The 12251-nt window shown below is 44.4% G+C and overlaps 1 protein-coding gene across 3 annotated transcripts in view; it reads left to right on the top strand.

Moving 5' to 3' along the window:
- Positions 1-12251, top strand: part of ARHGEF26 (Rho guanine nucleotide exchange factor 26) — a 148760-nt gene that overhangs the window by 120766 nt on the left and 15743 nt on the right. The gene's annotated exons all lie outside the window — the stretch shown is intronic.

Genomic DNA, 12251 nt, shown 5'->3' with positions numbered 1-12251 from the left:
CCCTCCTGTTGTGAGACAACTCATGCAAGTGGTTATCGTCTTGCCTGGTCAAGGTGGGTGGTTTTCTTCAGTGGTTCCCGAACATTTTGATGAACCCTCTTTCCTGTCCAGAATTTATGCAGAGGCAGAACAGTCATCGCGTTTGTGCCTATGGTTTCAGCAGCAGTTAGTAGGCAGTCCATTCTCATGCAGGATGAAGGTAGTAGCGGTAGTGTTAGTTGCTCAGTTATGGCCGACTCTTTGTGACCCTGTGGACTGTAGCCTGCCAGGCTCTTCTGTCTATAGGATTCTCCAGGCACGAATACTGGAGTAGGTTGCCATTCCCTTTTCCAGGGGATCTTCCCAACCCACGGATCGAACCTGATCTCCTGCACTGCAGGCAGATTCTTTACCATCTGAGCCACCAGGGAAGCCCATATGGGATGAAGCTAAGGGGACTTAAATGTCGTCTACCCTCGCTCTTATTGACCAAACTTGAGTCCGGGGCTTGCCTGTGCACTGTAAGGCCAATCTACTGACACCGGGTTGTGATGAAGGGATGTGCAGCCTTTACTGTAAAGGTGCCAACACAGGGATGGGTGACTTATGCTCTGAAACCCCCCAAACACCCAGGTGGATTTCAGCAAAGCATTTTTAAAGGCCCGGTGAGGGAAGGGGTTACAGGGTATGTGGTCAGCTGGTGCACAGTTCTGATTGGTTGATTTCAGGTAACAGGGTGGTTTACCTTATCAATTCTTAGGTACCAGTGGGTCTGGGGGTGCATGATCATCAAGTAGTTAATTCCTTCCATTTTGGTGGTGGTTTTAGTATCTGTGACATAGCTCAAGACTGTGCATCAGATACTGTTATTTAGGTACCTCTGGAAGGAGCTGCAGCAGAGGACACTGGGGGGGGGGTTCTGTCCTGAGAAGGCCCTGTAGGATCCTATTCGGTTACATTGCAATTTTGTCCACTTAGAGATAGTTGACCAATTTGTTTGGAAACTGGAAGCCTCCTCTTAAAATAATCATCATCAGATCAGATCAGATCAGATCAGTCACTCAGTCGTGGCCGACTCTTTGTGACCCCATGAATCGCAGCACGCCAGGCCTCCCTGTCCATCACCAACTCCTGGAGTTCACTCAGACTCACGTCCATCGAGTCAGTGATGCCATCCAGCCATCTCATCGTCTGTCGTCCCATTCTCCTCCTGCCCCCAATCCCTCCCAGCATCAGGGTCTTTTCCAATGAATCAACTCTTCGCATGAGGTGGCCAAAGTACTGGAGTTTCAGCTTTAGCATCATTCCTTCCAAAGAAATCGCAGAGCTGATCTCCTTCAGAATGGACTGGTTGGATCTCCTTGCAGTCCAAGGGACTCTCAAGAGTCTTCTCCAACACCACAGTTCAAAAGCATCAATTCTTCGGCGCTCAGCCTTCTTCACAGTCCAACTCTCACATCCATACATGACCACAGGAAAAACCATAGCATCATAGGCAGGTATTATGTTGGGTCAGAGGTTGAAGCCTTGGAGGGAAAGAAGGTCCCTAATCCTTGGTTCTCTGGGGTTCCTATACTCTCTCCTACTTGGCTCTTACATGGTGTGATGAAAATGAATCAGGGTGAATAACAACCCTAAGACTGTAACAAAATCTTAATGAAAGAATTCTTCTTAAATATTCTTAATATATAAGAATTCGTAAGCTAAGGGGGCTTAATTGTCAAGTCTACCCTCTTCTTAAATTCTTCTTAAATATTCTTCTAAGAATATTTAACAGGGACCCTGGTTTGTTAGAGATACAAGAAAAGAAAAAGAAGGGGAAAAGCTATCCACGTGAAACGATGAATGATCATTTCATGTTTTGGGCACTAGAAGTAACTTTTCAAAGGGTAAAGAAAACCAAGAGGGGCAGGGTATAGAAAGCTATTTGAGATTTAAAAACAGCAGAAAGGGAGTATTCCAAATGCACTTCTCAAGCTGACAGAGGGAATGAATAAGAAAAGGAGCGCCATCCCCTGTGTTTGTTTATAAAACAAAGAAATGCCTCTTCCTCAGGCCCCAGAATTCTTCCAGGAAAGGGCTGGAAAGCCCTGCCGCATTCCAAGGATGCTCCTCTGTGTTTGCACATCTGGGGAGGGCACCTTTGGTGGGTGTGGTGCTTACTGGGTTGTGCAGGTGACCAGCAGGGGGACACACCTAAGGCCAGGGCTGAGGCATTTCTTGAAGACATTTCTTCAACTCTTAAAAATGATTAAACTCCAGGAGTTGGTGATGGACAGGGAAGCCTGGCGTGCTGCGATTCATGGGGTCACAAAGAGTCGGACATGACTGAGCGACTGAACTGAACTGAACTGACTGAATATCATATATGAAACGAACCGCCAGTCCAGGTTTGATGCATGATACTGGATCCTTGGGGCTGGTGCACTGAGACGACCCAGAGGGATGGTACGGGGAGGGAGGAGGGAGGGGGGTTCAGGATAGGGAACACGTGTACACCCGTGGCAGATTCATGTTGATGTATGGCAAAACCAACACAATATTGTAAAGTATTAACCTTCAATTAAAATAAATAAATTTATATTAAAAAAGATGATTAAATCCCTTAGCGTGTAAAGACAGACCTAGATCTCCTCTGTTTGGGGGAAGCCTCTCTCAAAAAAAGAGAATTTAGTACGTCTGAACTTTAGATCTTAAAGAACTTTAAGGATGAAAATAAGTCTTAAACACTTCAGAGATGACTGCTTGTCCAGACATTCTAAAGAATTATTCAGAAATGAAGACATTCGTTTGTCATTTTTAATAAGGGAGAAAGTGTTGTTGGTTTCGCTTATGTTTTCCTTTTCTCTGTGTTTATAAGGATTGTTTGTTCTTTATTCAGATCTTGCCAACATATCAACAGATCTTTTCCTGACTGTCTCATCCATAATTTATGTAATCTCTGCTGCTGGTTTCTGAGATTATTCCAAGAGAGTAGGCAGTAAGCCGGCACATCCAGTTTTCATACCAACGCTCAGTCCTTTCCTGGGACTTTCTGTATCCATGTTCCACCCTTTTTCTTGCCGTGGACTGAATGGATGTTCATTTCCTCAACCAGAAATTCTCAGAATATCTAGTTGTGTCACCCATAAACCCGTGGGTATGACTCATATTTGTAGCTCTTTAATTAATAGCAAGAGAACTTTCCAGAAGATGTGAACGGGTAGCTCTCTCCTTGGGTATGGAAGGAATGACTCCCTCATTCTCCCCTGATCCCAACTCAGTTACAGTTGCAAAGTAAAAATCTGGACAAATACTTTGGTGCTGAAAAAAAACAGGACAGTCAAAATGCACTTTCTTTTTTGTTTTCAAATCAGCTGTTTAAAATCCTGGCAAGCTGTCATATGCTGTATTTGGAAATGTGCAGGTTGACACTGGGCTACATGGTTTTGAACAGTCAGAGTTTTGGTTTTGTAGAATGTTTTCCTTGCATCTAAGGTTTGCAAAAGGTATAGGTGAGAATGTTTTTTAGCTTTTATATGTGGTTAAAATAGTCCATTAGCAATCTAGTTGAGAAAACAAGGTTTTTATCACCACCCTGGCCTTGATTAATTGCAGAATTTCAGATCAATTATTTACATTCTTTGGCTATTCTTTGGTTTGAAAAAGAATGAGGTCTGTACCTAAATATTTACCTTCTTTGAAAAACTGTTCTTAGTAGAGGCCACCTGGGAATAGGAAGCAGCAATAGGAAGGGGACGGCTCTTTGGCACAGGGACAGTTCGGCTGTCATAAGACAGTGGAATTGTGCAAGAACAGATTAATAGCTTTGATTACACAAAGAATGCAGAAAAGCTCACTGAAAGGAAGTGGGGCAAACACTTGGCAAGCATCTGGGATGGGCCAGACACTAAGCCAGCCAGAGAGCATGAAGAAGGGAGCTGTGGGTGTCTCTCGAGGATGGTGCTTCAGAGTTTTGAAGCACGTAATAAGTAAGATGACATATAAGTAAGACAGCATCTTGGTTTCTTCGGGATCATTGTTATGTCTGTTCTGGCAAAATTAAGAAGAGCCCCGTTTGGCTCTCCAGAGCATCTTTAGACAATATGTAGTGACCCTTATTGTAAGCCTGATGTCCAGCTCCCTCAGCTTTTTCCCCAGATATCAGATGAGATTCCAAAAGGTGAAGTGAATTGCCTGAAATCACACAGGAAATGGGTTGCCGACAAAGATGCGACTCGACCTTGACCTTTCTGATTCTAGCCTTCTAATAACGTTAAGCTTCTTCCTGAGAGCTGCCAGCCAGGAGACTATCCCACTCCCACCTGGCCTTATTCTGGACCTGAAGGGGAGACTCCAGGAAGCCAGTTGCCATCAAATGTGAAAAACTACTAAAATGTGCAGTGTGTAAGTCCACAGACTCAAAAAAGGAAAAGGTCTGTGGTAAATTTAGGGCATCATGTGATTTGAAATATTTTATAAGGCTGAATAGATGCTGCACCCCCCAGGTTATTTTCCACTTAAAAACTTCCTTTTCTGTTCCTTTGCCCACTTTTCCCACTTCCTGGAATACCCTTCTTGGAACTCCTCAAGTTACCAGATGGCTCGCTCCCGGTGCCAGGTCTTTCCTCTGCAGGGAGCCCCTCAGCGCTGCTCCTGAGAGCACCGAGCGGCCTTGTTCCCGAGAATTCCAAGCGCTTGCTGCAGGCGCCATGCTTGTTGGTTCATTTCTCCCCTTCAGTCCCGTCTCACCCGCCCTCTGCTCTCCCACTCCTGACCACGCCCCCCGCCCCCAACTGAGGTCTCCGGGGACCTTAGCGCTCAGGCTCAGTAGTTGTGGCGCAGGGTCTTAGTTGCTCCGCAGCACGTGTGGTCTCCCCAGACTGGGGATCAAACCCATGTCTTCTGCATTGGCAGGTGGATTCTCTACCACTGAGCTACCAGGGAAGCCCTCTTCACCTAATATTAAAAATAAGTGGAAAAAAAAAGTGCAGTGGCAACAGTAAAGTCAGGCAGTGTGTTCTGGAGTGAGTGTTAGGTGCTAGGGTGGAGAATGTCCTCCAAATTAGATGGAGCAGAAAGACGTCTCCGGGGACATTTGAACTGAGCCCTGAGGGATGAAGGTGAATACCTGTGGGAAAGGGCATGGCCAGAATGGTCCATGCAGAGGGCACAGCATGTCCCAACTGCCATGAAACTTGGCCTGAACGTAGTGAAAGTGACTAGATCAGAGTAAGTCAGGGGAGAGTGGGTAGTTGAGACGCTGGGAGCCTAGAGCATTCCAGCAGAGCTATTCCAGTAGGCTCTGTGGGCTGCCAGTCCTCAAACTGTTCCTGGCCCGGCCTGAGGGAAACAGTTAAAAACATACAGCAATTTGACATTTCTGCAGTATCAGAGTGTGTGATTATTTCAACAGCAACTCATTTTCATTGTATTTGAGAACAGGTGGTCCACACTGAATTGGAACAGGGGTGGGGGTCTTGGGGTGGTGAAGACCAGTTCACCCCAGATATTTCGAGAAGCACTGGTTTAGAATTGCATAAGCTGGAGAGGCAGGTGTGGAGGCAGGAGATTCATGGGGGAGAGCAGTTAGGGTCCTATTATATGAGTCAAATGGCAGCATGGACTGTGGTCTGTGAGAGGAGATGGAAACATACTGTGGAGGCAGAGGCAACAGGGCCAGCTTCAGGACTGGATGAGTTGGGGTAGCCGGGAGGGAAAGAGGAATCGATGATGCTTTGGTTTGAGCAGCTGATGCCCTATACTGAGTTACTCCTTAACCATCTTCAGTATGGTGTCTTCCTCTGCTGCCCGGTTGAGGGCACTGCATCAGAAGATGAGCAATGGCTTCCTGGGGACCACCCCCAGCAGCCCAGATTTCCTTTTTCTTTACTTCTAATGCCATTTCATTAGCCATCCAGCTCTCTTATGCTGACCCTTCTTTTTTGAATTTTTCTCAACCTGTTATCTGTGCACTCTCATTTTCCCCCCACATGTAACCTTTCCTCTCCACTTCCCCTTCAGAAATGCAGCCTTTCTGAAACTGGTCATCACTGGTACCTTCTGCTTCCCCTAACATGCGCGTTTCTTTAATTTCACATTATCCATTTGGGAGACGTCGTACCATTTCTGATGCTTCTAGGTCTGAACAGATCCATCCTGGACTGGTTCTTCTTGAATGAAAGTGTATTGCATCTTCCTACATGTTTCCATCCCACCACCTCCCCCCGGGACAACCGCATATCCTTTACCTTTTGAGGCATCCTCAGAGCCTCTAACTCTTCTCTCCGCTTCTGCATGGTTTTACTACTAATGCCCACACTCGGCTTATTTTGTCTTTTTCTCACTCGGTACATAGCAGGTTCCCAATGAGTATTTTTTGGAATTGCCCCACAATTAATCTAATTCATTTTTCTATATCCAAGCCAAGGTGGACTTGCAACCAAGTGCAGGGAAATACTGCTTCTCTCTCAATCTCTATTCACTGGGATTTTGTTGTTGTTAGTTTTGTGCTGCTAGAGCAAGTGTTATCTAAATTCCACCTGTTTTGCAACATTTGTTCTCAGGGATGTGGTTAAACCATTTTAAGGATGTACCTCTAAGCCATACTGTTATATCTGTTTGCTTTTTAAAGATCTTAAGTCACTGTATTATTAATGAGACAATAGTCTGTGGAAAACACAGAAGCTGACCCTTGATAAAAGGACGAGGGCAGAATGGTTTCCTACTGTCGCTTCTCCCCCTGGCCTTTCAAGAGGAATGTTGGAGCCCGGGAGCCCCCTTTGTCTGCCTTCATTAAAAGGAAGCCCAGACAGCTGCAGCTGGCATGGAGTGAGGCTGTGGCAAGTGGTGTCCTTGGCTTCCTGTGTTCTCAGTGGAATTTGGATGGCATTTGGGTCCAGCCTGTGCAGGACATGTTTAGTAATGAACACAAACTTTTATCTTCTATTTTGCTATAAGATATAATCACCTTAAGCTGTAATCAGAGGTCCTTCTCAAAATTTGTCTCACAAGATGAACTAGATGCCTAATGGATGTGGTTAGTCCTGTCAGCCATTCAGACAGCCCACTCCTGGGCCTCCTGATAAAGGGGCATTGTTTGCAGGCAGTCTTTTGCTCTCTTCCTGCTTCTGTTAATGACTTAATTAACAGGAAGTAAATAGGATGGAATAAAACTGTAAATAGTGTGTCTAACCTACTCTTCACCCTTTAAGAAAAATCCAGAGATGACACTTTGTATGGGAAAAAATTATTTTAGGTTGTAGTATTTTTTGAATCTACGTCTAATAATCTTTTACATTTGTAGGTGCCCATCAGGATACTTAATCTTTCGTGATTCCTCATCATTAATATCCAGGAAAACGAGAGCAGGTGATGGCGTTGGCCTTTTTTTTTTTTTAAAGGAAACAGGTAGTTGACCCACTTCAAGTTAACTCTAGGATGTATGGACCAGACTAGGTTTCATGAGCTGTTTGATAGGACAGACAAGAAACAATTGATTTAACTATATGACATGTCACAGAATATGAATTTTACAACTCTTAGTGAGCTAGGGGAACTACTTTGCTTTGGTTAGAGTTTTTAAAATAAGTTGAGCTGGTACAGCTTTATAAGGCTTTGTTGCACAGCATTCATGAAAATGTTTTCTGCCCTGCGGGTTTTCTTTGGATCACATATTGAATTCGTCTCGTTGAACTGAATGTGTGAGAGAATGAACAGAAACAGCGGTCTGCATGGTCACCTTAGGAAGGCTCAGGGGACTTTTTCTCCAAAGGCCATGGGTACAGGAGTTTCAAAAGGAACCATAAGTAAATTTGCAGGCTGTGAAAAGGAGCACAAAAGGGGTCTGGTCAAATGCCATTTTAAAAGGGATAAAGGAAGGTCAAACAGCAGCTGAAGTCTCTGGGCTTCTATTGAAAAACCAGGACGACCCCCTCCAGTAGTGAAGCCCTCCGTGGGCACATTCATTCCCTTCTATCTCATCCACACTCCTGCCTGTTTCAGTCTGCTTTCCACTTTCTCAGGATGTATCAGTCTTTTCTAGCAGATGCCTGATATTCAATGAAAGTCCAGCTTGGCTATGTCTTTGACCTTTGTGCAATTAAGTTTAAACCTGTGCATAATCATATAAGGGACAGGTCAAGGTGCTACGATGGCTGACTCCTGAGTGGGGAACTGGAGGTGCATCATTTCACGCATGTAGAGAGAAAGGACTGCGTTTCCAGATATCTGTGTCAAAGGGGTCTCTCCTCAGCTCAGTCCCCTTTCTCTCCTGGTCAGATGGGTTTTACAGAGAAGGCGCCATCCCAGCACAATGCAGGATGCGTTGGATTCTGTGTGTTTGTCTTTTGCTCTGATCCCTCATTGATGGCTGTGAAGAGCAAGAGACCCCGTACTACTCACTTAGCAACCCCTGCCTACCACAGGGCTCCTGCAAAGGCAAGGACTTGGTGAATGCCGGTTGAAAGGAGGAGTCAGAAGTGCCTTAAAAGTTGACCTGCCTCGGGTCTCCATTAGTGGCATTGACTGTCGATTCTGGCACTTTGTTTGGGCAGAGGGAAATCTCAATGAACTAGGTTTGGTGTGGACTGTTAATTTGTGTTGTCTCATTGTCCCTAGAGAAAATAGCTGTCTGCTTCTGAGCCCTGGACCTGATATCTAAATTTAATAATGGGTATGTCTACACCCAAGGTTTTCTTGTTCTTAGAATTCCATTTTACGTGGAGCAAGTCTCCTCCCTGCTTTAGAGATGCAGTGCTTTCCGCCTCATGACAGGCGGGAGCTCCTTGGCACAGTCTGTGGAAGCCCCGGGTAATGTCGTGCGGTTTTGATGGCATCTCAGAGGGGGTGGGGCTGATCCCATTGAAGCCCTTTCAAGAAGCGGCTCCTTTCAGCAAGGCAACAAGGAGTGTCTTGTTCTGTGCCCTGGAGTCCCTGTGAGGGGCCGCTGTGTCTAAAGGATGCCATTAGCATCCAGGCAGTATGCCACAGGAGCGAGATTTCATCTGGACTTGTGGAAGCTGGCTGCGGGGTGAGGCTGCTGCTGAGACCAGTCACTCAGGGCCAGAGAGGGTCCACGCTGAGGACTGCAGACGGCAGTAAGGGCCATGTGAAGATGCTATGGTGAGCTGGACAGGTTTGGATATGGCGTGTGGAGACACAGATGGATCGTTTCAGGTTACGCTTGGCAAACAGCGCTTCCATCCTTAAGATACTGTTTAGTTTTCAATTGCCTTTGTACTTTAGAAATTCTCATTGAGCTTGAATTAAAAAAAATCCCTTACCTAACAAAGGGATTATATGGAGAGAGGAAGTGCTTTACTGGCTCCTTATAAAACCTCCTTAAAGCCCTGGGCCTGTATTAGAGAGAGATGAAGTTCTTAAAAGCAAGGTTGTGTCACGAGTTTCTATATGAACTTTGCATATTACTACTTGACACAGCAGCTCAACCAGGGATTGGCCTCATTTTTTTCTTTTAAGTAAGTCTGTCTTTCAGGAAATTGCAGTTTCTATCCTTCCTGCCTCCCTGGTTATTTTGTGAGCACTTGCTAAGGAGCGCCACCTCTTTGATCCCTGGCTGCCTGGCTTACAGTCTGACTTTACCACTTAGCAGTTTTACTATGAGCAGGTGCTTAACACTCCAGACTTCAGCTTCATCCTCTGAAAAAAAAAATGGTAATAATTTTCAAAACTGTTCTAAAGATGAGATGGTACTCACTAAATACAAAAAAGCACCATACCTGGCATATACACAATCCCTGATACTATTTACAGGATCCAGTTCCTGTCCTGGAGGCATCTATGGCCCAGTTGGAGAAACAGATAAGCCCATAAAAGATGGGGTCAGTGTGTAATGCGTAGTAACAATTTAGCAGAGGTCAGTGTTTACTAGTTCCTGTTATGTGCAGGCAGATACACAAATAAGGTGCTTGCCTTCAGGAAGTATGTACCTGCCCAGCAGTGTGACAGAGCTATGTGGAGGGGGGCCTGGGGACAGCATTACCAGAACGAGATGACGTCAGAAATGTGGTTCATGCTTCAGAGGAGGCCGACCTGGAGGAGATGAGCCTTGTGTTTTCAATATTGGGTGAATGTTTTGAACAAAAGAAGCCAGATATATCAAAGTGGACAACAATATAGGATTCCATTTTCATAAAGTTCAAAATAAGCAAAACTTGTCTGTGTGATGGAAATCAGAACAGCAGTTACCTTTGCGGGAGTTCATTGATTGGAAAAGAACAGAAAGGAACCTCCTGGTAGGTCTGTGTCTTGATCTGGGGGTGTGAGTACATGGTTGTACCTAAGTAATACTTACAGATCTGTATACACTTAATAGTGCAGTTTTTTATGCATGTTCTTCAATAATATGATCTTGTTTAGTACAGTGCTTTTGTGACTACATGGACGGTAGCCTGCCAGGCACCTCTGTCCATGGGATTTTCCAGGCAATACTGGAAGGGGTTGCCATTTCCTTCTCCAGGGGATCTTCCCGACCCAGGGAACAAACCTGCGTCTCCTGCATTGGCAGGTGGATTCTTTATCACTGAGCCACCACAGGGAACTAAGTAGTGATAATGAGCGGACACAGCTTGGTTAAAAATAGAGGAAAGGTCACACTCAAGATTGAGAAGAATAGGAAAGGTATGGAACAGCATGTCAAATTCCCAACTATAACAAGTTGGTCTGGATGGAAGGATGGATACATGTCAGAGAATAAAGATGGAATGACAGAAGCATCTTTCACGTCCAGGCTGTTAAGGCATCCTTATGGTAGTTCTCATTAGTTTTCTGAGGAACCTCCATAGAGGCTGTACCAACTTGCATTTCCACCAACAGTGTATGAGGGGTTCCCTTTTCTCCATACTCTCTCCAGCATTTGTGATTTGTAGACTTTTTAATGATGGCCATTCTAACTGGTGTGAAGTGATACGTCATTGTAGTTTTGATTTGCATTTCTCTAATAGTTAGTGAGGCTATCTTTTTATGTGCCTAGTCGCTCAGTCATGTCTGATTCTTTGCGACCCAATGGACTGTAGCCTGCCAGGCTCCTCTGTCCATAGGATTTTCCAGACAAGGATACTGGAGTGGGTTGCCACTTCCTTCTCCAAGGGATCTTCCCGACCCAGGAATCAAACCTGGGTCTCCTGCACTGTAGGCAGACTCTTTACTGTCTGAGCCACCAGGGGAGCCCTGATAATTAAGTGAGGTTGAACATCTTTTCATATGCCTACTGGTCACCTGTACATCTTCCTTGGAGAAGTGTCTAGGTCTTCTGCCCATTTTTTGATTGGGTTTTTCTTAACTGAGTTGTATGAAAGTGAGAAAGTTCGTTGTTGAGTCCTACTCTGTGACCCCTTGCACTCTAACCCACTAGGCTCCTCTGTCCATGGGATTCTCCAGGCAAGAATACTGAAGTAGGTAGCCATTCCCTTATTCCAGGGGATCTTCCCGAGCCAGGGATCGATTTTCTAGACCCAGGGATTGAACCCATCTCCTTCATTGCTCTTCACTCTCTTGAGTCACCAAGGAAGCCCTATGAGCTGTATGAGCTGTTTGTATATTTTGGAGATTAAGCCCGTGTTGGTCCCATCATTTGCAAGTATTTTCTCCCAGTCCATAGGTTATTTTTTCATTTTGTTTATGGTTTTCTTTTCTGTATAAAACCTTGTTAAGTTTTATTAGGTCCCATCTGGTTATTTTGTATTATTATAAGGCATCCCTTTCTTAATCCCTTACTTAGGTAGAGTATAGTAGTAGAAACTGACCTTGGTTTGGGTCACTTACCTTGGAACCTCTGTTTAGTCTTCTCATCCTTTGAACAGGCTTTTGGGAAACTTAAAGGAAATAATGTATCTCAAGTGGTATGTCTGACAAATGCTTCCTAAAAGATTTTAAAGTGTATATGTTTGTGTGGTTTATTTAATCACAGTCCTAATATTTGACTGTCCAAATCAGAAACTTGGGGTTACTGTATTACAGAGTAATGTTTGCTCATCTAAACTTTTGATCTTTTAGTTAAATAATTATTGTTTCATATAATTATAGCGTAATATAAAAAAATTTTTTTAAACCTTAAAAAATTTCTTTTGTCTGTAATCACTAAATCACTTTAAGCATCTGAGAACAGAGAATTTCTAGTTCACTAAGGCTTACATTTGGCAATGTTTGTTGTAGGAGGACAGAACAACTTTAAATATGTCAGTTTTCCAGTTTTCTCATTTATTTGGAAATGTGTGAGTGTGCAGGGAAAAGAGAGGAGGGAGTGGCAAGAGATAGATTTACTAGGATTTTTT

This window comes from Bos taurus, chromosome 1, assembly GCF_002263795.3.
Source record: "Bos taurus isolate L1 Dominette 01449 registration number 42190680 breed Hereford chromosome 1, ARS-UCD2.0, whole genome shotgun sequence".
NCBI classification, from domain to species: Eukaryota; Metazoa; Chordata; class Mammalia; order Artiodactyla; family Bovidae; genus Bos; species Bos taurus.
The sequence above is the reverse complement of the archived record's forward strand: the minus strand, read 5'-3'. Positions and strand labels throughout refer to the sequence as shown.